This window comes from Crinia signifera, chromosome 19 (assembly GCF_055691185.1).
Source record: "Crinia signifera chromosome 19, ASM5569118v1, whole genome shotgun sequence".
Taxonomy (NCBI): domain Eukaryota; kingdom Metazoa; phylum Chordata; class Amphibia; order Anura; family Myobatrachidae; genus Crinia; species Crinia signifera.
The window spans coordinates 53,347,721-53,370,900 of NC_139226.1; the positions used below are offsets into that span (position 1 = coordinate 53,347,721).

At 45.2% G+C, this 23,180-nt stretch overlaps 1 long non-coding RNA gene across 1 annotated transcript in view; it reads right to left on the reverse strand.

Annotated features, from left to right (window-relative positions):
• Window positions 1-2,327: 2,327 nt before the first annotated feature.
• The window catches only part of LOC146042544 (uncharacterized), a 55,689-nt gene continuing 34,836 nt past the window's right edge, over window positions 2,328-23,180 (reverse strand). Inside the window, exon 3 of the long non-coding RNA XR_014463908.1 lies at window positions 2,328-2,597. This is a non-coding gene — a long non-coding RNA (uncharacterized LOC146042544). The remainder of the gene's footprint in view (window positions 2,598-23,180) is intronic.

The window sequence follows — 23,180 nt, forward strand, 5'->3', positions numbered from 1 at the left end:
ACGTGGATAATGGGGGTATGAAAAGGTCGGAGGACGCCTACAGCCGCCTCTCGCGGGGTCTCTACGCTCGCCACGCTTCGGGTTGGCGTTGATAGTGGGGGTGGCGTTAACAATGGTGGTGCATTTAACACCTATCAGGGTGATTGTACAATTACAAATCGAATCGCTTCACATGAATCGCATGGCATTCATCACTACGATGGAAATCGGGGGTGTGCAAGGTGTGCAATGATGGAACAGCATGCAAATCGGCCGGAAAAAGTGAAAAATCAGTCGAGAATCGTCCAAAAATCGGCCGCAAAATCGCATCCGATTTTTCCATGCGATTTGCGGCCGATTTTGTGGGCGCCGTGATAATACACAAGTACCGACAATTCCCCAGTGGAGGGGGCAGAGGATGTGTGTTATGAAGCTTGGATGGGGCCAGATGGGGTCATATAATGGCAGCTGCATTTTGTACCAGCTGTAAGCAGTGAATTTATTTTGCTGTGAGAACAGGGTAGATGGCATTGCAGTAGTCTGGGCATGATGATACAAATACATGTTTAAATGTTGTGCTGCCATTGGACAATGCCAAGACTACAGACCTGCACAAGGGAGACAGTCCAAATCAAGACCGCATGTCCCCCACATTGAGTCCACTAGAGGCACCGGACAGTTTTCAAAGGGTAAAGGTCATCTTAAGATTCATGCTTGCTGTCATTATTTTGCATGATTACTTGTCTATGGACATCTTAGGGAATATCGAAGAAAAAAACAGTGGGCGCTGTGTGTACACAAAAGACAATTTATTTTAATAAATAACAATAAAATTAATTAATTGCATGCATGCAAAAAAAGGGTACATTTAAAATGACCACAGGAAAAAACACATACAATTGAACATCCGTATTAGTTACCCGTATTTGCTATGTCCTGACTAGTACACGTCAAAATGCACAGATTTGTACAGTTTTCTATCAGTCCCAAAACGAAGAGTAAGTGTCCCAACAATTTTAAGGTTTTATGTCCTACCAATATATAATGGGTAAGTTAGTTGGTATGTACTCACACCTGGGTCTCCAATAATAGTAGTTTGGGGATGACAGCGGTATTCTGAAATCCACTGTTGGTAGACAGATCTCAGTAGATGTGGGAGCAGCCGTCACCGACTGCCAGACCTTCGTGCTGGGCTGCCGCTAATAGAAATGACCAGTTAATTGGTCACTGGAAACACGCACCACCGCTCACACCTTGCGGCGTCTGACGAGCTCCAAGCTGATGCACCGGCCAGTGGGCCGAATGGAAAGCAGGAACTGACTGTTCTCAGCGGGTACGTTCTGCGTTGGGGGGTGAGAGCACACTCCTGTTGTGACGGTGCCCGAATTGCTGGGCTGTGCGTTCACTCCTCCAGGTTAGCAGTAATTAGAAGAATGCTGTCTAAAAGCACAATCCAACAGTCTTCAATCCTTGAATCCTCACTTAAACAGCTTGCACAACCTGAAAGTTCATTTTGATAAGTGCGTACAGAGTGTGACACCTTCCTGCACCTAGCAAGGATCATCATCACTTCAGCCATCAGGAGCGAAGTTTCAGAAGTGGAAGAACTGAACAAGATCTTCCTCCAGTGTGGACTAACCCACTGGGGATTACAAAAATTTGCATTTATCGTGAGGATACCAGAAATAATCGTGAATAAGAACATCCTCCAGCAAAATTTCTTTATCCGGTACGGCATTCCAAGTGACATACCCCCAAGTGATTCAAGGAGTCACCACCTCCCTGGGAACAATACAAATCAAGCAGTGTTCCAGACATAATAAGTATTAACCTTTATTGTCCATTTTCGCGATTGATACACATTTCAATTTATTATTGTCATTGCTACTCATGTATTTTTATCTTCTTTTAATAAATTAACATTGTAATATTCAATTGATCCGAACTAGCGCTCCACATTTTTCTGGTTTCTATATACATATTTTTAGAGGGGTGAAACCCCTTAGTTGGAGCAGCTTGGCACAACACCCCACTAGGCGCCTGTTTCTACTCTGAGTACCCCATCTCGAGTATACTCACCCTTCCTTGTAATTAGAAGAAACACTCTCTGTGCCGTCTCCACCAACTTTGCCGGGACCGTAGTTGGATGGGACATGCAAGTTGACAATTGCAAATATGTGCTTGTCCCTCCAGTCCTCGCTCTGTGGTGCTCAGGAACTCCTCAAAAACGCGTTTTGCCGCGCTCAGTGTGGCTTTTTCAATTCGGAATGCGAATCTTAGGGAATATGTAATCTGTGGTGAAAGATAAGGAGGGTCAGAGGAACCCGGTGTGGCAGGTTTCCCTCTCTTTGTGAAGCACCAACCCTTAACTCAGATGTTGTATTTGGGAGGGGTGCAGTGATGATGCTGAAGTGAAGATCCGGAACATGTCTCCCAGCGCCCTGTGCCAGTGTCAAGGATCTCTCTTATAACTAAGCCCATTGGTGGATGATTACACAAAGTCCTATAAGAAATGCCCATCTACCCCTCTCTCTAAAGCTCATCTGTTATAATACAGCAGTTGGTGATAGGTCACTCTCAGCAGCAGAGCTTTTGCCTCTACCCCTGGATAGGGAAACCTGTAGAATAAAGGAAATAATTATCACAACAGGAGGAATAATACACAGAGGGAATCGATAGCAGATCAGATGGAGACAAAGCAATAGCAGATGATCAAAGTTATTATTTTTGCATATTCACTACAGAAGGAGTGAAATTGGGTAACTACAAGAACATTTACAGAGGAGAAGGTCCTACCAGAACTCTCAAAATGGAAAGTGGATAAATCAAATGATCCTAAAAGAGATTAAAGGTGTGCTGGTAGCTACATTAAACTATATAGTCAACCAGTTTCCATCTACAGGTACAATTCCAGAGGACTGGAATAGAGGGAATGTAATACCACTGCACAAAAGTGGAAGCAGGGAAGAAGCAAATACTGTAACTATCAAACAGTGTACCTTACACCAGTAGTAGAATGGTTGATGGAGCCACAAGTATTTATAGAATATCACAAACCCAGCAATAAGATCCCAAAGACCATGGATCTACTTGGGGTAGATCATGTAAAAAAATCATGCTGCCTGGCTCACTGAATTAATAGATCAATATTTCAGGTTTACAGGTAAGCAATATACAAAAAGCAATAAGGAAGGCAGATGCTTGGTGCCTTAGGAGAGGAATCAGAGGAAGAAAGAAAGAAAGAAAGAATAAAGCCATTGTATAGGTCATTGAAACGTCCTCATCTAGATACTGTGTACAGTTCTGTATACTGTAGGTCATTGGCACAACCTCATTTAGATACTGTGTCAAGTTCTGTATACTGTAGGTCACTGGTGCGGCCTCATCTAGATACTGTGTCCAGTTCTGTATAGGGGTGTGGTATAGGGTTCCGACAGTCGGGATCCCGACAGTCATTAGCCCGACATCGGGATCCCGACTGGCCAGACTCAGACAGCATGGCGAGCACGCTGCGGGCACGGTGGCTCGCTATGCTCGCCGCCTATTCTATTCTCACTCTATGGGGGTCGTGGACCCCCACGAGGGAGAATAGCCGGTGGCCGTCGGGAACCCGTCTGTCTTTGTTTTAACAGTCGGATCCCGACTGCGAGTAAATGACTGTCGGGATCCCGACTATAGGGACTCCATCCGGCACCCATGTATAGATCACTGGTGTGGCCTCCTCTAGTTATGTATCCAGTTCTGTATAGGTCACTGGTACGGCCTTGTCTAAAGTACTGTGCCCGATTGGAGGCGTGGCTACGGAGGGTAGGGATTGAGACATAGGTCGTTGCTCTCTCCCGCTCCATAATAATGGCAATGATCCTGTGCAGAGCTCCCCAGTGAGGAAGGATCAACCCCGGCAAAGAGAGGAGTTATGTCCCCTTCACTATCTGCTCCTATTACCTGTGACGTTGTGCAGTGCGGCGTGGAGAGGAGAGAATAGGTGCCCAGGGCGCCGGCAGCTTGTACCACGTGAGAGGAAGGTGGACGCCGTGAGCGGAGGTGACGCAAGCGGCTGACGAGTGCACGGGGCTGGAAGCCGGAGTCAGATAGCAGCATTGCCGTATCACCTGTGGCGCGGTGCTGAGAGAGGAGGAGAAGTGCCCAGGGCGCCGGCGGCTTGAAACAAGTGAGAGGACGGAGGACGCCGGGAGCGGAGGGGACGTCAGAGGCTGACGAGTGTGAGGGGCTGGAAGCCGGAGACGTACAGCAGTACCGCCGAGTGAGCGAGGCGGCTGCTGACAGAGCAGGGGAACCCAGTGCAGTGGTGACCCCGGAAAGAATCTGAAACTGCGCCTGGGAGCAAGGGAGTGAAGCAGGAGGTGCGGGTTTGGCTGGTAGAGGACTGAGCCGGACAACACTCACAGCAGCCAGAGCGGTGCTAATACCTTCCAAAGCAGAAGGGGAGAAGAGGGACGGGTGAGAGACGTCCAGAGGAACAGGATTTGGCCTGGTACTAGCAGGAAAGATTGGAGCTGAGTGGTGTTCCCCGGTCAAACATAGGGGCCAGTGTTGTACGTGAGTAACCTTGCATCATTTTTTTTTTCTTTTTCCTTTATAAAGCACTTAAAAAACTCTAAAAATAGAGGTTTGAACTACATCTCTGCAAATCAGAAAATAAAAGCTCGGACTGAGACCTATACTATTATATATCTAAAAGGCCATAAAAAGACACTCTACACCCGCCCTCTCCCTCTGTCTCCTTCCTCCGAGTATAGGAGGATTCTCCCCAAAAAACGCAAATAGCAGAATAGTTTTTTCCCCAAAATAGTAAATGGGGAAAACTCAGAACACAGCTGCAGCTAATAAGCTGGCAAAATTCTCAAGGCAGCCCGTCACCCCAACACCTACTACCAGAGAAGGGATTTCCCCTCCGATTACCCCTCCAGAGTCAGAACAAAGCGAATCCTCTATACAAAAAGTGCTGGATGCCCTCGCGGCAAGCGAGGGGCGCCTGGCTAATAAAATTGAGAAGGTGCAAGAGGACCTCGACGTGATTAAACAGTCAGTCCAGAGGGTTAAAGAGCGAGTCAAAGAAGTGGAAAACCGCACTTCAGTATTAGAGGACACAGTGACCCCTCTGGCAGCACAAATTGAGGATATGGCCACTCAACTTAAATCACTCAATACAAAGATGACGGATATGGAAGGACGTTTCAGGAGAAATAATTTGAGATTTGTAGGGATGCCGGAAAAGATAGAAGGAGCAAATCCAGAACTGTTCCTGGAGAACTGGTTAATAAAAGTATATGGGCAAGAGGCCTTTTCTAAATATTTTTCAGTGGAGAGAGCCCATCGTGTCCCTATGAGACCACCTCCCCCGGAGGCACCAGCCCGAACTTATATTGCAAAAATACTCCATTACTCAGACCGGGACACAATTCTCAGATTAACTAGACTCAAAGGTCCATTACTATGGGACACTACAAAGATCTCAGTGTTCCCGGACTATGCTATCGGGGTTCAGCGGGAAAGAGCACAATACTATGAGATCAAGAAATGCATGAGAGAGTTGGAGATTCAATATGCAGTGCTCTTCCCGGCTAAGCTCCGGGTGGTCCATGAGGGAAATACCAAATTTTTTCTAACACCAAAAGAAGCTGCAGCCTGGCTGGACTCTAAATTCCCAGGCAAACGTGCAATGAATTCTAGCTAACTTGTCATATAAGGAGTAGAGTAGAGGCCAGATTGGTCTCAATTATAGGCTGAAACCCGGGACAGGGAAATGATTAAGTATGTGAGGTGTAAAATATGTAAAAAAGTAAAAACGTGTTCTCTGTCTCCCCTTTTCTATTTCCCCCCCCCCCCTTTTTCCTCCCCCCCCCCTTTTTTTTTTCCCGCTCCCTCCCCCCCCCACCCCTTCCCCCCCTCCCCCCATAAATGAGAGTGTTTAAAGGGGGTGTCGGGAATGTGATTGGTCTATTGTCTCCTGCTTGATATTGTAACAGAGATTCTCCAGAGTGACCCCTCTCTGACAGAAAATGACTAATTGCCTCACTGGGGATCCTGTGAGCATAATGGTTTTGGGAGTGGGGGAGAACCCCCAACATGTAGCCATTAGATTGGCCCTGGGGGGTCCACTGGGGAAATTAAATCTTTTCCTAAAACATCAAAAGAAGTAGTAGTTAAGTTGGTATTTAAATCTCCAGGCAAATGTATAATGAATGTTATTTAACGTGTCAGGACAAGGAGTAAAGGGTGATGTAAGATAGGCCAGATGGGCCTCACTAATTGCTGAAACTAAGAGGGTTTTTTTTTTTTTTTTTGCTATGATAGTAAATGATATTCTTAGTATAAAGGGTGACAGGAATACGACTGGGTTACGGTCTCCTGCTTCATATTCCGATGGAGAAATTGGAGAATGACTCCTCCATGATAGAAAAAGATTAATTGCCTCACTGGGGATCCTGTGAGCATAATGGTTCTGGGAGTGGGGGAGAGCCCCCAACCTGTAGCCATTATATTGATTGCCTCAATTCAACACAGTGTAAATAGGAAAGGGAATGGGTTGATGTGGGCGGGATTGGATATGAAGCATGTCATGGGAAAAAGAGAGGGAGGGCATGCAGGGAGGGGGGTGGGAGGGGGGGAGGAGGTGGGAGGGAAAGGGTTAGGTTGATGAAAAATGGGAGTAAGGAAGCCTTATGTTGTGATGGAATGGTTATTGAGATAAAATTAATTACCCCTGGTCATATGTTCAAGCGAAAAGTTGAATGTCGGTAAATTATAGCTTCCTCACGTGGAACGTGAGAGGAATGAACAACAAAATAAAACGATCCCTTGTCATGAGGAATATCCGCCAGCAGGCAGCAGATATAATATGCTTACAGGAGACCCACCTGGAAGGTGGTAAGGTGTTATCATTAAAAAAAACCTTGGATAGGGTGGGCTTACCACTCGACCCACACCTCCACCTCCAGGGGGGTCTCAGTGTTGATACGTAGGGGGGTCCCATTCACTATGGATAAGATCACAGTTGATCAATGGGGAAGATACATTTTTATAAAATGTCGGATTGGGCCTAGGACTCTGCTGCTGATGTCGGTATACATACCACCACCATTCAGCTATGACGTATTGAGAGCAGCAGCGGACTTCATGGCACTATATCCAAATGTTCCCATTGTTATGTTGGGGGATATTAACAATGTAATAGATCCAATCCGGGATAGAAAGAGGGCAAGGAGTATGGGAGGCGTAATACGGAAAACAGGGTTCTCAGAAACAGTTAAGGAAATGGGGTTACGGGACGTATGGAGGGAAAAATACCCGGATGTACAGCAATACTCTTGCTTTTCGAGATCCTACGATACATTCTCAAGAATAGACTTAGTAGTGGTGTCTGAAGAGTTGATCCCGAACACCCAGGAAATCACTTATTTAACAAGGGGTATTTCAGATCACTCCCCAATAATGTACAAAGTAGATCTAGGTGATAAAAGGGGATTCACATTCTGGAAATTAAATACATTCTGGCTGACACAACTGGAGTCTGGGGAGAAATTTGAAGCTATGTGGTATGAGTTTTTTGCGACCAATAATGGTTCAGCACCCATCGAAGTTATATGGGATGCCTTCAAAGCCAGTGTTAGGGGAACCTTGATAAGGGAGATAGCAGGCCGAAAGGCATCATTTCGGGCTAAAGAAAGGGAGCTGGAAAAAAACTGCTGTACCATGGAATCAGTATATCTCCTTAGTAGCACCGAGGAACATAAAATAAGATGGAGGGATGCCCAAGAGGCCTGGCGACAATGCCTAGCGGAAAAGGAAAAAATGCGTGAATTATACGCAGGGCATTTAAGATATATTGAAGGGGATAGGCCTGGGAGTTTCTTAGCGGGCATTGTAAGACAGGATAGACTTGCAAATACAGTAACGGAAATAAAAGTATAAGAAGGAAGCTCAGTCTATCAGACACCTGAGATAGCCGAGGAATTTAGACAATTCTACTCCCAACTATATCAATCCAGCCAGACACATACCCCAGAGGAGATCCGAAGCTATCTAGCTAATATCCGACTCTGTCCCTAGCTTCTAGGGAAATTTTAGACGCCCCCATAACCTTGGAGGAGATTGATGCGGCAATAGTCTCTATTCCAGGGGGAAAAGCGCCAGGAATGGATGGGATACCCCAAGAACTGTATAAGAAGTATAGTAGATTCTTCTCCCCTAGGTTCCTGACTTTGTTCAATGAAGTTTATCTACATAGAAAACTTCCTGGCTCAATGTCAGAAGCTTTAATAACAGTAATTTAAAAAAAAGATAAAGATCCCAAGAGGTGGAATCCTACAGGCCAATATCCCTGTTAACTAATGATGTTAAAATTCTGGCTTTCAAATAGGTTGAGTCAGGTTCTAAGAGAAGTTATACATAGTGATCAAGCCGGATTTATGCCGGGAAGGTCCACAACTTCCAACCTGAGAAGACTGTTTCTCCATCTGCAAGTTCAGCAGGAGGAGAGGCAGGATGCGGCCGTCATTTCACTCGACGCGGCTAAAGCCTTCGATACTATCGAATGGACCTATCTATGGGAAACCATGGAGTGGATAGGGATTGGCCCAGTGTTCATTAATTGGACCAAACTATTATATTACCGTCCAGCTGCAAGAGTCTCAGTAAACAATTATATATCCCCTAGATTCGAGATTAAAAGGGGCACAAGGCAGGGATGCCCGATGTCCCCGGGTCTCTTCGCTGTGCCCATCGAGCCCCTGGCATGCCTCATAAGAAAAAGTAGATTAATAAAGGGAATTAATATTGGGAAAAAGGAAGACCGAATAGCTTTATATGCAGATGATATTCTGCTGTTTGTACATAATCATCTGGAGGCAGTGCCGGGGGTGGTGGGGATAGTGGAGAGATTCGGAGGATACTCGGGCCTCAACATCAATTGGAGTAAATCATGCATATTACCCCTGGAGGGCCCATGTCTTCCATTGGTTACGTCCCCGGCTCCACTTAAATTGGTTGAGGAGTTCCAGTATTTAGGGATAAGGGTCACTAGGGACACCTCAAGGTTCGAAATATTAAACATAACCCCGCAAATTGAGTACATTAAATCTAAAATAGAACCCTGGGGGTGTCTCCCTTTGACGATAACGGGGGAAATCAATTTGGTTAAGATGATAGTGCAGCCGAAGATCCTATATGTGCTACAGCACTCCCCAGTATACCTCCCAAGACGGATTTTTCGCCAAATAGAAGGATTAATATCATCCTTAATTTGGTCTAATAAAAGACCAAGATTAAAACTAGAAACCTTAACTCGGCCAAAAGGGGAGGGAGGACTGGCACTGCCGAACCTCTGGCTGTACTACCTAGCCACACAATTGGCACACCTAAGAATACTGATCCAAAGCGGGACAGAAGAGGATGGTTTTAGAGAGATAGTAAGGATTTTAACCTCTGGGCATACACCTTTAGAGATGCTACTGAGTGGCAATACGAGACGGAAATGGCCACCAATTATTAGACAGATGAGTCTAGTGTGGAAACAGGTGGAGGGACTACTGGGAAGCCAGGGAATAGACCCTGAAACGCCCCTGGAAGGAGCTAGAGCTTTAACAGAACTAGGGAAATTACAAGTAGGAAAGATATGGGGACCAAAAGGAGTCAAAGTCTTGGGACAATTATATGAGAACGATGAGTTAAGGTCATTCCAGTCCCTTAAGCTCGAATTTTCCCTCCCCATTAAATACCTGTTTAGCTATATGCAGCTGCGCCATGCCTGCAATACTCAATTTGGAAGGGCTAGCCCGAAATTAGAACATGCGGCGACTAAAAAACTGCTGAAGAGATGCCCGGGGAGACACGAGGTATCCTATATGTATCGGGCTCTTGGTCAAGAAATCCATAGGTATGATCTGGTGGAATTAAAGTCTAAATGGGAGATAGACCTAGGTCCTATTTCCGAACAGGAATGGCAGGAGACTCTTGCAAATGTACGGTTGGCAACCAACCAAGTGAGTCAGCAACAGATTCAGCTGTTTATAGTTCACAGAACGTATATGACATCAGAATTATTATATAGAATTGGTGGGAGAGATAGTGCTAATTGTCCCAAATGTACAAACAACATAGGCACATTTTGGCATTTGCTTTGGTCCTGCCCAGAGGTAACTGAATTTTGGGAAAATGTGATTAAAGCACTGGTCGATAGAGGAGTCCCTAGGGAAAGTTGTACACCTTCCGCTTGCGTACTGTCTAATATAAAGAAGGGAGCGATGGAAAAACATCTAAGACTGTTTGTTATTATAGCATTTACTCTGGCCAAGACCTGTATAGCCCGAAAGTGGATGGCCAAAGAGGGCCCTGATGTAGATACTTGGAAAGCCCTTATAAATACTACTATGGCACATGAAAAATTCACGTACATGGCAAGGGGGAAGATAACCACTTTTTATAAGGTTTGGAACAACTGGAAGATGTAGAAGGGGGAGTCTCAATAGTTAAGGAAGACCAAAGCAACCAGGACTATAATATGAGGCAGGAAGGTGAAGGCAAGAAAAGTAAAAATCAACCTCAGAGGGGAGGGAGGGGGGAGGAGGGATAGAAGTTAGTTATAAATGTTATGGTAAGATGTAATGTAAAGAATACCGGAATGCATGCCAAAAACCTTGGAATGAAATAAAATTGACTGGAACTAGTCAAAGTAAAATTTCCCTATGGGAGGATACAGGTGGAATAAGTGTAAATCGAGGGGCGAACCCCACGGCTCCCGAAGAGGGGGGAAGAAAATAGAGGGAAAAATGAAATTTAAAGAAATAGACACGTGAAACTCACACACACTAGAAGAAGATAAAATAAAAGGATAGAGCACATAGAAATTATATATAAAAAGGTCCAAGAATAGAATAAATAGGACGCAATAGAGTGAATAATGAAATTTAAAGAAATAGACACTTGAATCTCACATATATTAGAATAAGATAAAATAAAAGTTGAAGCACATAGAAACTATTTCAAGAATAGAATAAATAAGATTTGAGAAGATCACATATATGAAGTAGATGAAAGGAGGTGATAGTACACAGGGAGTAGGTATGTAGAAATAGTTAAATCCCAAATAGAGAGAGTGAAGGGGTGAACACTGAAGAAACAAAACACTAATTATGGAAAGTATATAGTAAGGTTGACATAAGTAAGGACCAAATAAGGTACGAATAAATAATAAACAAAATTAAATAAACCATAAAGACGCGGGAGAGGTGGAGTTCGCCCCCCTGATGTAAAGATCAGTTGTAAAACAACAGTATAAAATGGATGGTTCTGGTATGGGGAAACTGAAGGGTATTGTATGTAAGGTATTCCTGTTATTTTAAACATACGTTTTTTATGTGTAAAGAAAAGAAAAATGAAAATAAAGTTGAAATTTAAAAATAAAAAAAAGTACTGTGCCCAGTTCTGTATTGGTCACTGGTGCGGCCTCATTTAGATAACTATGCCTAGTTCTGTATACAGTAGGTCACTTGTGCGGCTTCATCTAGATATTGTGCCCAATTCTGTATTGGTCACTGGAGCCACCTCATCTAGATACTGTGCCCGGTTCTGTATAGGTCACTGGTGCGGCCTCATCTAGATACTGTGCTCAGTTCTGTATAGGTCACTGGTGCAGCCTCATCTAGATAATGTGCTCAGTTCTGTATAGGTCACTGGTGCGGCCTCATCTAGATACTGTACCCAGTTCTGTATAGGTCACTGGTGCGGCCTCCTCTAGATATTTGCCCAGTTCTGTATAGGTCATTGGTACGGCCTCCTCTAGATACTGTGCCCAGTTCTGTATAGGTCACTGATGCAGCCTCATCTAGATACTGTGCCGAGTTCTGTATAGGTCACTGGTGCGGCCTCATCTAGATACTGTGCCGAGTTCTGTATAGGTCACTGGTGCTACCTCCCAGTAGCGCACGCAGGGGGGGTTTCTGGGTACCCAGAACCCCCCCAGGATTCTAAGGGCCCTAGGCTGAAAGCTGAGGGTCCCCTCTTTCCATGGGTACAAGAATTTTAAAAATCGGCCCTTGGGAACCGGAGATATCTGACTTCAAAGCAGTGGTCCCCATCCAAGCCTGTTAATTGCTCTTCCCAGTCAGATATTTCAGGTTCTCTCTGACTTAGAGTTTCTCTGAGGGTATAATCCGAAAGCTGGGACTCTCCCTCATTGGAGAACACTAGTAGCTTGTCTCTACTGTTCCCAGAACCAGAGATATCAGCCTTCCAGCAGCTGGTTACTGCTCCAGCTCCACACACCTGGTATGTAGTTTTATATTCTCGTTGGCAGATTGCTCTGTCTCCTGAACTCTGATTCCCTAGTCCCCAATACCATTTGGTAGGTGGGATTCTCTAGTTTTTAAATCCATTAAAATCTAATAAATGTATTTCTGGGAACTGGAGATATCTACAGTCAAGCAAGCTGTCCTCCCACCAGAAAAGTATGAATAATAAGCCCACTCCACTATACGCCCCTCCTCTGCATATTAAACATCCTCTACCACCCTGGAAGTTATGTGTCAGGGCCCCTTCATTCAGCCCAGTGCCCCCTTCTCCCACCCCATCTCCCACCATCTGTGCAGTAAAGGGGTAATTAGTGGAAATTACTGATCCAGGCCCTACATGCTGAGCAGTTGATATAATACCCCCTACCACCTGTGGGACATCAAAGCTTCCCCCACCCCTACCGCTGGAGGATCAGTAGTGGCCCCAATACATTGCTATGCCCAGGGGTCTACACTGCTGTTGATGCCCCTGTATGTGTATATATATATATATATATATATATATATACTTCCAGTGTTGCCCGGCACTCCGCAGTCATAAATGGTGTAACACCTGGTGCCTTCCTCATGGGATCGTGGTGTCCCTATACAGCGTGGATAGATCAGGCGGCACTCGAGGATTTTCAATGCAAAAACGTGTTTATTCCTCCGACATGTTTCGGGCTATTGCCCGTCTTCAGGGATCCCTGAGGACGGGCAATACCCCGAAACATGTCGGAGGAATAAACACGTTTTTGCATTGAAAATCCTTGAGTGCCGCCTGATCTATCCACGCTATATATATATATATATATATATATATATATATATATATATATCTATAATACTTTAACTGACCCGGCATATACTGGGTCACCTAAGTGTCCATCTCTGTGCTTTGCTCCGCCCCTCTGGAAACCCCCTTCTGAAAATCCTGCGTTTGCCACTGCTCCTGGTACCCCGTCCAAGGCTGACCAGCCACGGTGCTCATGATTCGGCCGGCGGACCTTATATAAAAAGTGTCCCCCCGCTGTGGCATTACACCGCGGGCTGTTGGAGCCCGGTGCTGGTTTCAAAATACGGGGGACCCCCAGATTTTTTGTCCCCCAGATTTTTGGATCCAGGACCGGTCCAAGAGTCCAGGGCTGGTTTCAGAAATACGGGGGACCCCTATGCTTTTTGTCCCCCGTATTTTTGGAACCAGGTCCGGCTCAATGAGTCCTATTATTTTGATGTAGTATGCATTTTAAAATGAATACGCCTGTGAAAAGAATATGAACAGCGTATATCGGCCATAGTAAATCCCGGAAATTTCAGACATATTTGTCTTAGTAAATTTCCCCCATTGTGTCTCCCTCTACATGTTTCATTAGTATAAAGATAATATGAGTGTTTAGTTGTGAAGAACTACATTTGCCAGCATTTGCAGCATTTTTTTCCTACACCATGGCTCACTCCCCAAACATTTCTGTGTCTCAGTGTACTTTGACCACTTTACCTTTTGTTTTATTTTTATCAGGGATGTAGTGTAGGGTATATTGGGGCCTGGGATGTAGTGTAGGATAAACAGAGGGGTCAGGTTAGTAGTATAGGCTATAGAGGGGCCAGGGATATATATATATATGTCTCAGATGTATGTCCTTTTAGGCCACGCCCACTTTCCCAGGAGCGGGCGCACATTATTAACAGGGGGGAGAGTATCTACAGGAATCCCCAATGACTGAGGTGGCAACCCTAATTGTAGGATACAGAGGGTCCAGGGATGTATTGTAGGCTAAACAGAGGGGTCAGGGATATTGTGTAGGATATAGAGGGATCAGGGATGTAGTGTAGGGTATAGAGAGACCAGGGATGTAGTGTAGGATATAGAGGGGCGATGGATGTAGTGTAGGCTAAACATAGGGGTCAGGGATATTGTGTAGGGCAGGGTTCGCCAACCCGTCGCTCGCGAGCGACGGGTAGCTCGCCGGGACTTTTCCAGTAGCTCGGGGCTGTTTCAGTGACCTCCTGCCGCGTAGCGGTACCTTGCTTGACGGCAGGAGGTCAGAAAGTGTTTTAATGCTGCTTTTGTGGTCCTGACGTGGCGGAAGTGACCTCCTGCCGCGTAGCGTTTCCATCCTCACTTGGCGGCAGGAGGTCTGAAAGTGACTTCATGCCGCGTCCTCCTGACGTCCCCAGCGCACTTTCTCATCGACGCCACAGCCTCTGCTCAGGTCCTGCGCCACAGCCTCTGCTCAGACTACATTAGGTAAAAAAAAAATGAAAACTGTGTGCACACAGTGTGTGGGGCATATGTATTATGGAGCATCACAGTGGGGCATATGTATAATGGAGTATCACGGTGTGTGGCATATGTATTATGGAGCATCACAGTGGGGCATATGTATTATGGAGCATCACAGTGGGGCATATGTATTATGGAGCATCACAGTGGGGCATATGTATAATGGGCATCACAGTGTGTGGGGCATATGTATAATGGAGCATCACAGTGGGGCATATGTATAATGGAGCATCACAGTGGGGCATATGTATAATGGAGCATCACAGTGGGGCATAGGTATAATGGAGCATCACAGTGGGGCATATGTATTATGGAGCATCACAGTGGGGCATATGTATAATGGAGCATCACAGTGGGGCATATGTATAATGGAGTATCACGGTGTGTGGCATATGTATAATGGAGTATCACGGTGGGGCATATGTATAATGGAGCATCACAGTGGGGCATATGTATAATGGAGTATCACGGTGGGGCATATGTATAATGGAGCATCACAGTGGGGCATAGGTATAATGGAGCATCACAGTGGGGCATAGGTATTATGGAGCATCACAGTGGGGCATATGTATAATGGAGCATCACAGTGGGGCATATGTATTATGGAGCATCACAGTGTGGCATATGTATAATGGAGCATCACAGTGGGGCATATGTATTATGGAGCATCACAGTGGGGCATATGTATAATGGGCATCACAGTGTGTGGGGCATATGTATAATGGAGCATCACAGTGTGTGGGGCATATGTATAATGGAGCATCACAGTGGGGCATATGTATAATGGAGCATCACAGTGGGGCATATGTATTATGGTGCATCACAGTGGGGCATATGTATAATGGAGCATCACAGTGGGGCATATGTATTATGGTGCATCACAGTGGGGCATAGGTATAATGGAGCATCACAGTGGGGCATATGTATTATGGAGCATCACGGTGGGGCATAGTTATAATGGAGCATCACAGTGGGGCATATGTATTATGGAGCATCACAGTGGGGCATATGTATAATGGAGCATCACAGTGGGGCATATGTATTATGAAGCATCACAGTGGGGCATATGTATAATGGAGCATCACGGTGGGGCATATGTATAATGGAGTATCACAGTGGGGCATATGTATTATGGAGCATCACAGTGTGTGGGGCATATGTATAATGGAGCATCACAGTGTGTGGGGCATATGTATAATGGAGCATCACAGTGTGGCATATGTATAATGGAGCATCACAGTGTGGCATATGTATAATGGAGCATCACAGTGTGTGGGGCATATGTATAATGGAGTATCACAGTGGGGCATATGTATTATGGAGCATCACAGTGGGGCATATGTATAATGGAGCATCACAGTGGGGCATATGTATTATGGAGCATCACAGTGGGGCATATGTATAATGGAGCATCACAGTGGGGCATATGTATAATGGAGCATCACGGTGGGGCATATGTATAATGGGCATCACGCAGTGGGGCATTTGTATAATGGAGCATCACATTGTGTGGCATATGTATAATGGTGCATCTCTGTGTGTGGCATATGTATAATGGAGCCTCACGGTGTGTGTGGCATACTGTATGTATTATGGAGCTTAATGTGGGGCATATGTATAATGGAGCATCACGATGTGGGGCATATGTATAATGGGCATCACGGTGTGCGGCATATGTATAATGGACATCATGTGTGTGGCATATGTTTAATTCAGCGTCACGCTGCGGGACGTTTGCATAATGGAGCGTCAAGTTGTGGGGCATATGTACTGTATAATAGGCATATGTATAATGGGCATCATGTGTGTGGCATATGTATAATGGAGCATCACGGTGCGGGGCATATGTATAATGGGCATCACAGTATGCGGCATAGGTATAATGGGCATCACAGACTGCACTATTGGGGTCATGTGTATCTGGCACTGTACTATTGGGGACATATGTGTATCACATCTCCATTTTCCATGGCCGCACCACATGTGGCTACAGCTCTTAGAGAGCTGACCATGCCCTCATATTGGAAAAAATGGGGGATGTAGCCTCGCAGGAGTTCCACGGTAGTAGGTGAACCCTCTAATTTTGGGATGTCTCCTCTGCCTCGTGTTGGGAGGTATGTTTGTGACATATTGGACATTGCAGTGTGTGGCATAAGGTGTCAGGGGCATTACGGTGTGTGGCATTATGTGTAAAGGGCATTTTTTGGGGTATTATGCAGATTTTAATTTTTTTTCTTACATTTAGTAGCTCTTCGGGCGGTTTATTTTGTCGCGAGTAGCTCCCGTCCCGAAAAAGGTTGGAGACCACTGGTGTAGGGTATAAAGAGGTCAGGGATGCAGTGTAGGCTGTAGAGGGACCAGGGATGTAGTGTAGGTTATAGAGGGGCCAAGGATGTAGTTTGCAGGCTATACAAAGGGTCAGGGATGTAGTATAGGATATAGAGGGGTCAGGGATGTAGTGTAGGGTATAGAGAGGCCAGGGATGTAGTGTAGGATATAGAGGGGCCAGGGATGTAGTGTAGGATATAAAGTGGCCAGGGATGTAGTGTAGGCTAAAAAGAGTGGTCAGGGATATTGTTTAGGGTAAAAAGAGGTCAGGGATGTTTTGTAGGATATAGAGGGGCCAGGGATGTAGGGTGAGATTTAATAGAATGAGAGATTCAGAAAGTGAGAGATTTGGTAAGAAATCTCCAGTTTTTTTAAAGTGGCAATCATTTACACTGCAAAATCAAAACTGGTCATTTTTTTTTTTTTTAGCTAAAGGTTTTGTGCATGGGAATGGGGTAGTGCTGCAGCTTCACCTATCTGCCAATGTGACAATGATTAATGGTGCTGAGCATCAGGAGCCAAGGCATACTGATTGCACAAGTGTGCAGTGCATTACTGGGAGTTGACTAAGTCCCATGACACTTTGGAACAGAGGGCAGAGGCTTAGACGTTTGTGCTGAGCTCTGATTGGTAGAGCTCATTACATGCGTCTCAGGCCCATGGAGAACAGCAGCAGCAGCCTAGTCATGGGAGGGTTTTTAATCAGAGGCAACACTGGGTCAAACACAGGCTTTTCATGTGGTATGTATGTATGTATGTATGCATGCAAGTATGTATGTGTGTGTTTGTATATAGATATATATAGATATAGATATATAAATAGATACGTGATTACCGGCACTCCAAGATACACATGACAACTGCCCGGGTGCTGCACTCAAAGAAATGGTTCTATCCTTGAAAACTGAGTAAAATCTGAAATGTTGGAGCTGATTGCGTCTGCATAGTCATTTTTGTGAAGTCCAAAGGAGTGCCACTTACCACACATCTCTCTCTCTCTCTCTATCTCTCTAACTATATATATATATATATATATATATATATATATATATATATATATATATGCGAAATCTTTGGCACTCTGGATGATAAAGCAGCGTCCGGGGTGCCGTACCTAAGTAGATACACAGCAGTTTTTTGTCCAGAAGGGCAAAATGAGTCGGCACTCCACGTTTTTTTTCCAAAATTCAATTGTATTAAAAAGAGAAATACTGTCCTGGCACTGGTACACCTTACCCCGCAGCCCACATCCTGACGAAATGGCCGTAGGGGCCATGAAACGTTGATGACACTGCTGGAGCACGTTGTAATGTATTTCTCTTTTTAATACAATTGAATTTTGGGGAAAAAACGTGGAGTGACGACTCATTTTGCCCTTCTGGACAAAAAACTGCTATATATATATATATAATATAGAAAACGGTATATCAGAAGATATAAAGAAGCAGCACTCCTTCTTTGGTTTTAAAGTCCAAACAAACAATTTATTCCATAGGCAACTGAGCATCAGATTTTTGCAGCTTATCAGTCGGCATTAGCATGCCTTTACCAGTAGTGGGGGTCACAAACATAATCACCCATCCTAGTAGTGTAGGGAGAACACAGTCACAGTCGACGGATCCGTTTCGGCTCAATAGAGCCTTTCTCACAGACTGACCCAATAATACTGATACTCGTGCAGTGTTAAATAGCCATCACCATAAACTTCAATCAAATCACAACAGCTGCTGTGCATCACAGTCCAGCCAATCATGGCATGTAGCCCAATCACGCCCATGCCCGGAACTCCATATATGGAGTAAACAATCATGCACCTATCCCACTCACGTGGGTCTCACCTGCCACTACAGGACCCCGAGCTCACTCATCCAGCTGCGGCGGTATTAGCTCAGGTGCTGGAGACGGAGGTGGAACGCAGCGCTTCGCGCCGCGCTACCCGCGTCATCACTATGCACCAGGTCCAATCAGGGAAGCCGGCGTGTCGCATCATCACCTGACGCGATCCCGGCCACTCCCCTGGACCAGCTCTGGAGCGCATCGCCATGTTGGAGAGGGCAGAGTACTCTGCGTGCAAGGTGTCCAGGGATGCGGACGCCATCTTGTGGAGGTCACTGAAAGACCTTAAGTAATCACATCTGAGGCAATATCAACACCAATTTAAGGCATTTAGCGGCGGGGGCAAATAACCAGATAGGCTTGCTGTTATAGCACATCAGTTGAGTGAATATAGCATGACAGATGACAACATATAATATATACAATATTTACAATGGGGAAGGTTTCATAAGGATATCTCTTGGTCCTAACTCAGGTTTCATAAAGGTATCACTTAATCCTGAACAAGTGACAAATGGCCCGCTAAGATCGGACAATATCTGAGCTGGGGGATAACATGCATGTCATGGAGTCACAGATAAGCGGAAATAGGGTATTCTTCATTGAGTCCAGATGGGGATAAGGTATCCAGTTTCCGAATCCACTGGCATTCCCTCTGTAGCAACATTTTATGTCTATCACCTCCTCTTCTGAGAGGAGGTATATGGTCAACCAGCATGTACTTGAAGTCCCTTATCGAATGTCCGGCCTCTATAAAGTGCCTTGCTACCGGAGGTGTATTAATATCAACCCCATTTAGGGCCTTCTTGATCGACGATCTGTGCATCGCTATTCTCTCCTTCGCCATTCTGATGGTTTTACCCACGTACAATTTGCTACATGAACAAAGGGTGACGTAGATGACGAATTTGGATTCACAATTCAGGCGATGATAGATCGGGAATGTCTGTCCGGAGATTGGATGGGTGAAATGTGTGCCCGTGACTAGGAAGCTGCAGTTGGCACATTTTGTGCATTTGTAGGTACCATTCCTAGAAGTCAGCCAACCACTAGATGTCTTAACGGGGCTGATGTCAGAGTAGGAGACCCTCTGTTTCAGATTGCTACTCCTTTTGTAACTGAACAGTGGAGCACTGGCACAATCCGGGCCCAGCACTGGGTCAGTGCTCATGATGTGCCAGTGTCTCTGTACAGACGATTTAAGGAGTCCCGAATTAGTGGAGTAGGTGGTAGGAAACACTATTCTATCAAGACTAGAGTCTTTATTCGATGGTTTCAGTAGGTCTTCGCGTTTTATAGCTTTACATTTCTGTACTGCTTCATGGACCTCTCTTCTATCGTATCCTCGATCAAGAAATTTCAGTGCCATAATCTGCAGTTCGTCATTAAGATCATCCGGATTAGATGTAATTCTCGCAACCCTGATGAGCTGCGAGAAGGGCAACCCTCTCTTAAGTGGCTGTGGATGGAAACTGTCATATGCCAAGAGTGTATTCTTGTCAGTTTGTTTCTTGTATACTTTGGTATCGTATCCATTATTGTTGACAGTTATTGTTACATCCAGAAAGTTAAGGGAGGTTGGATCGCTTGTACAAGTGAACCTGATCAGGCCAGGTAGGCCATTGAGGTAGAGGACAAAGTCATCAAGTTGCTTCTGTGTGCCAGTCCAGACCATAAAGAGGTCGTCAATGTACCTCATGTAGATTGCCACATATTTAGAATATTGTACATTGGACATAATATGAACTTTTTCGTACTGGTACATGAACAGGTTGGCATAGGATGGGGCCATATTGGACCCCATCGCTGTGCCAACCCGCTGCAGGAAGAACGCATTGTTAAATAAAAAGTAGTTCTTATGCAAAATTATGTCGATAAGAAGAAGCAAATAATCAACAGGTGGGCCTGTATAGTTTGTGTTCCCCACCAGAGTCTTACGGACTGCCTCTATACCTTCCCTGTTGGAGATGTTGGTATAGAGGCTACTGACGTCCAGAGTAGCCAGTATGCTGCCAGGTGGGGGTCCCCCGAATCCCTGGAGTTTGACTAAGAAGTCAGTAGTATCCCGTATGTAGTAAGGGGTGCATTTAACTACCGGTTGTAGGTGGTAGTCGACGTATTGGGACAGGGGTTGACTCAATGAACCCCTGGCAGAAATGATAGGTCTGCCAGGGGGAGCCACCATGCTCTTGTGTATTTTCGGTAGGATGTAAATTAGGGGCACCTTGGGGAACTCCTGTTTAAGAAAGAGTGAGGTTTGGGTATCAACCCAGCCATTGGTGTGTCCCAGATCTATTGCTGAGTCTATTTCCCTCTTGTAATTGGAGGTAGGGTCAAACGTCAGTTTCTTGTAACAGTTTGAGTCATTGAGCTGTCTCATAATCTCAGTCACGTAGTCTGTATGATTCAAGATTACAATACCCCCGCCCTTATCAGCGGGGCGGATTATTATTTTCTTGTTGTCATGCAAGGAGCGTATTGCTGTTGATTCCGCTCTAGTTAGATTGGACCTAATTTTGACTTTTTCAGAGGCATTATGTAGGTCATTTTTGACCAGCCTAAAGAAAGTGGCAATTGACGGGTTGACTGTGGGTGGGTCAAATGTACTCCTCGGTTTAAAGAGGCTTACCGTCCTATCAGTCGTGGGACCCCGTCTTTTATGAAAGTCCATTAGGTTCAATTTACGCTGGAATTTGTACAGTTCTACTTCTAGATCAATGGGCTTTTGTTTGTACGTTTGTATAAAAGTGAGTCCTTTCGACAGGACCGTCATTTCCTCTCTGGTGGGTGTATAATCAGAGAGGTTGTACACTACTTGTTCCTTGGGCCTGACTTGGAGGTCGCCCCTCTTCCCCTTGTGTCGCTGTCCCCCTCTTCTTGTCCTTTTGGGGTATTCCGATTTCGGCTGCGCGTATGTACGCGCTCCCGAAAAAACGGCGGTCTCCTAGGTCGGGAGGATTGGTCAGAGTCACTCTGGGAAGTGTGGGAATCTACGTCTGTATATTTTTCCTACAACCGGTAGTTAAATGCACCCCTTACTACATACGGGATACTACTGACTTCTTAGTCAAACTCCAGGGATTCGGGGGACCCCCACCTGGCAGCATACTGGCTACTCTGGACGTCAGTAGCCTCTATACCAACATCTCCAACAGGGAAGGTATAGAGGCAGTCCGTAAGACTCTGGTGGGGAACACAAACTATACAGGCCCACCTGTTGATTATTTGCTTCTTCTTATCGACATAATTTTGCATAAGAACTACTTTTTATTTAACAATGCGTTCTTCCTGCAGCGGGTTGGCACAGCGATGGGGTCCAATATGGCCCCATCCTATGCCAACCTGTTCATGTACCAGTACGAAAAAGTTCATATTATGTCCAATGTACAATATTCTAAATATGTGGCAATCTACATGAGGTACATTGACGACCTCTTTATGGTCTGGACTGGCACACAGAAGCAACTTGATGACTTTGTCCTCTACCTCAATGGCCTACCTGGCCTGATCAGGTTCACTTGTACAAGCGATCCAACCTCCCTTAACTTTCTGGATGTAACAATAACTGTCAACAATAATGGATACGATACCAAAGTATACAAGAAACAAACTGACAAGAATACACTCTTGGCATATGACAGTTTCCATCCACAGCCACTTAAGAGAGGGTTGCCCTTCTCGCAGCTCATCAGGGTTGCGAGAATTACATCTAATCCGGATGATCTTAATGACGAACTGCAGATTATGGCACTGAAATTTCTTGATCGAGGATACGATAGAAGAGAGGTCCATGAAGCAGTACAGAAATGTAAAGCTATAAAACACGAAGACCTACTGAAACCATCGAATAAAGACTCTAGTCTTGATAGAATAGTGTTTCCTACCACCTACTCCACTAATTCGGGACTCCTTAAATCGTCTGTACAGAGACACTGGCACATCATGAGCACTGACCCAGTGCTGGGCCCGGATTGTGCCAGTGCTCCACTGTTCAGTTACAAAAGGAGTAGCAATCTGAAACAGAGGGTCTCCTACTCTGACATCAGCCCCGTTAAGACATCTAGTGGTTGGCTGACTTCTAGGAATGGTACCTACAAATGCACAAAATGTGCCAACTGCAGCTTCCTAGTCACGGGCACACATTTCACCCATCCAATCTCCGGACAGACATTCCCGATCTATCATCGCCTGAATTGTGAATCCAAATTCGTCATCTACGTCACCCTTTGTTCATGTAGCAAATTGTACGTGGGTAAAACCATCAGAATGGCGAAGGAGAGAATAGCGATGCACAGATCGTCGATCAAGAAGGCCCTAAATGGGGTTGATATTAATACACCTCCGGTAGCAAGGCACTTTATAGAGGCCGGACATTCGATAAGGGACTTCAAGTACATGCTGGTTGACCATATACCTCCTCTCAGAAGAGGAGGTGATAGACATAAAATGTTGCTACAGAGGGA